Below are 2,981 nucleotides of genomic sequence, written 5' to 3' on the forward strand. Positions count from 1 at the left end.
GTGTCGACGCATCCGCTAGGGAAAGAAATATATATTTTTGACGCATGTAATTAAGTCTAAACTATTGAAAAAAAAAAAAAAAAAAAATTTAAACTTGACCCCACCTGGTTTTTCTCAAATAAGATTTCAGTATTTAAGACATATATTTTACATCAGGTGGGGTCAAGTTTAAATTTTTTTTTTTTTTTTTTCAATAGTTTAGACTTAATTACATGCGTCGAAAATATATATTTCTTTCTTGAATTTTTAGTGTCATATCTAAATTAAAATACTTACAATTATAGTGACAATTTCGAATACTTGACTCATTTTTGTAGAAAAAAACTTTGTTTTTTTTTTTTTTTTTGTTGTGATATCACATCTTTTTGTGAAGTCATTTGGTCATATCAAATTTAAGGTTGATTCCGAATATCTGAATTATTGATAGACTTTCGATTTTTTTGGCTTATTTTCTAAATGAAATAATTATCTATATTGTGAATTTTTTTGAATTTTTTCTTGTTTGCTTTTTTCGAGATATTTACTGTCAAAGTTGACAACTTTAACACACAAGGTATACGCGTTACCTCATGTTTTTACAAATAACTTTTTTTTGTGTTGATTCAAAACTGTACATTTACTATCAGATTGTAGCCCTGGACAAAACAAAATTTTGATAATTATTTCAATTTTTTCTTCTTTTTCTTTTAATAAATATTTAACTTTTAAACTTCTAAATTTTGCTAGATCCGCAGCACACTGACATGAACACAAGCATGGTTTTGGCGTACGACGTAAACTTTGTTTGCTAGTGTGTTGCCGCGCACACACATACTACTAAAGAACTTGGTTTTTTCATCAGCGGCGCCACAAAAATTTCAGGACACGGGAATAAAAAATAGCGTTATTAATATACGTGCCCTTCGTGGCATAAATATTGGTACGGCGATGGGACTTGGAAGCAACCTTAATAGATCCAGCCTCAAAATTATTGTTTTGTAACTTTGACACATTTACTCATTTGTTTTGTATATATAAAATATTTTCAAAGTCATCAAAGAAACAAAAGAAATTGATAAAATATAAAGAAGGAGAGAGAGAGAGATATAACGAGTAATAAAAAAGTATGAGAGAGATGAAATTTTTTCTGTCCTAAAACGTAAAAACGCACAGTTGAAAAATTCATTTAATTATTAAAAATGAAATAAACTACTAAATAATTCGGTTTTTTTTTTTAAATAAAGCTTGATACTATATAATGTTAAATTATAAAAATCATTAATTTCTATTGTCACCATCATATTTTAAATAAATTTTGAACATTTGCGAGGGATGAGGTTACTTCTATTTGATGTATATTAAGGCTCGGTAGTTTATTTGCGCTTTCATTTTTTTTTTTTTTCGGTATTATTATATTTTTTCTCACACTTGACACGAGGCACTACCGTGCCTCTTGATCATATATAGTTCAGAAAGACTTTGTTATTTACAAAAACAAATAGTGAATTTAAACTCAGAGTGACAGTAGCAGTATATATTTTATTTGTGGATATGTATAAGTAAAAAAAAAATTAAATTCAGTTCAAAGATGTTTAATTAATCACAAATACTGGTTGTTTTTTTTTTTTTTCTAGAAAATCTGGAGAAATCAATACAAAATCCGGAGAAAATCCGTAAAGATTTTTTCCATAAGGGCATTATAGTAACAAAATATAAAAAAGTTAAAATATGATATATATTATGATATTTATAGTACTTATTACAGTATTAGAGTATACTATTGATAGTATTATTCTTTATATTAGTATGAATTTTTCTCCGTCTTTTGTCCATCTTTCTTCACCTTTTCTCCACCTTTCTCCGAAAATGACCCATGGTTGGAAAAATGGCGGACAAATTTCTCCAACCTTGTTCCACCTAAAATTTATTCCGAAGTTTCTCCAACTTTTCTCTACCTAGGGTTACCATATCTCGAAAAAGCCAAATCAGGACATTTTCCTCCCACTCCAAAATTTTACCCCCTCCACCTATAAATTTATGTTTCAAGTAGATAATCATAACAATTCATTTATTTTGATTATATGTTACTTATTCATTTGTTTTCTTTTAATTATTCAATAATTATTCATCAAAATTACACAAACGATAGAAAAATTTTTTACAGTAGTTAATTTTTTTGTCTAAATTAATCCATCAAAAATTAATTGGTAAGCGAAATCCTTTCGTTAGGCTTTTTTGTTATAGCTTTTAAGTTGTTAAATTGATAATTATTTAAACAAACTGAAAGCTATGAGAAAAATGGCTAAGGAAGTAAGTTGCTTACCAATTAATACTGAAAAGAATTACTTTGGCTAAAGAAAATAATTAGCGAGCTACATCCTTTTCTTAGCAACTTGACAATATAGCTTTTTATTTATTCAAACAAATTGAAAGCTATAGGAAAAATGGCTAAGAAATAGATGTTGCTTACCAATTGATTGTCAATAGGATTTCGACGTAATTGAGACTTCCAGAGATATTTACAGAGTAATCTCCAGACTATTTTCATAATATCTCCGGATTTTTTCCGGAATTTTCGCTTAAAAAAGACCAACAAAAAAAAATAGAAAAATTAATAAAAGAACCAGAAATAAGAGTTTACATCCGAAATATAAAAACCGAATTTTCTTCCAAGATAATCCGGAGAAAATCCGAATAAATTCCGGATTAATATCTCCGGTAGTCTCAATTGTGAATTGCGTAGAAAATTCTGAGAAATCCGGAAAAAATCCGGATAAATTATTTCTACCAGGGAAATTGAAAGCTATAGAAAAAATGGCTAAGGAAAGGATGTTGCTTACCAATTAATTTTTGAAGAATCAATTTAGCTAAAAAATTTAACTGGCAAGCCACATTCTTTCTTTAGCCATTTGTTAATAGCTTTTTATTTATTTAAACAAATTATAAGCTGTAAAAAAAATGGCTAAGGGAAGGATGTGGCTTACTTATTCATTTTTAAAAAA

Source organism: Aphidius gifuensis, linkage group LG1 (assembly GCF_014905175.1).
Source record: "Aphidius gifuensis isolate YNYX2018 linkage group LG1, ASM1490517v1, whole genome shotgun sequence".
Taxonomy (NCBI): Eukaryota; Metazoa; Arthropoda; class Insecta; order Hymenoptera; family Braconidae; genus Aphidius; species Aphidius gifuensis.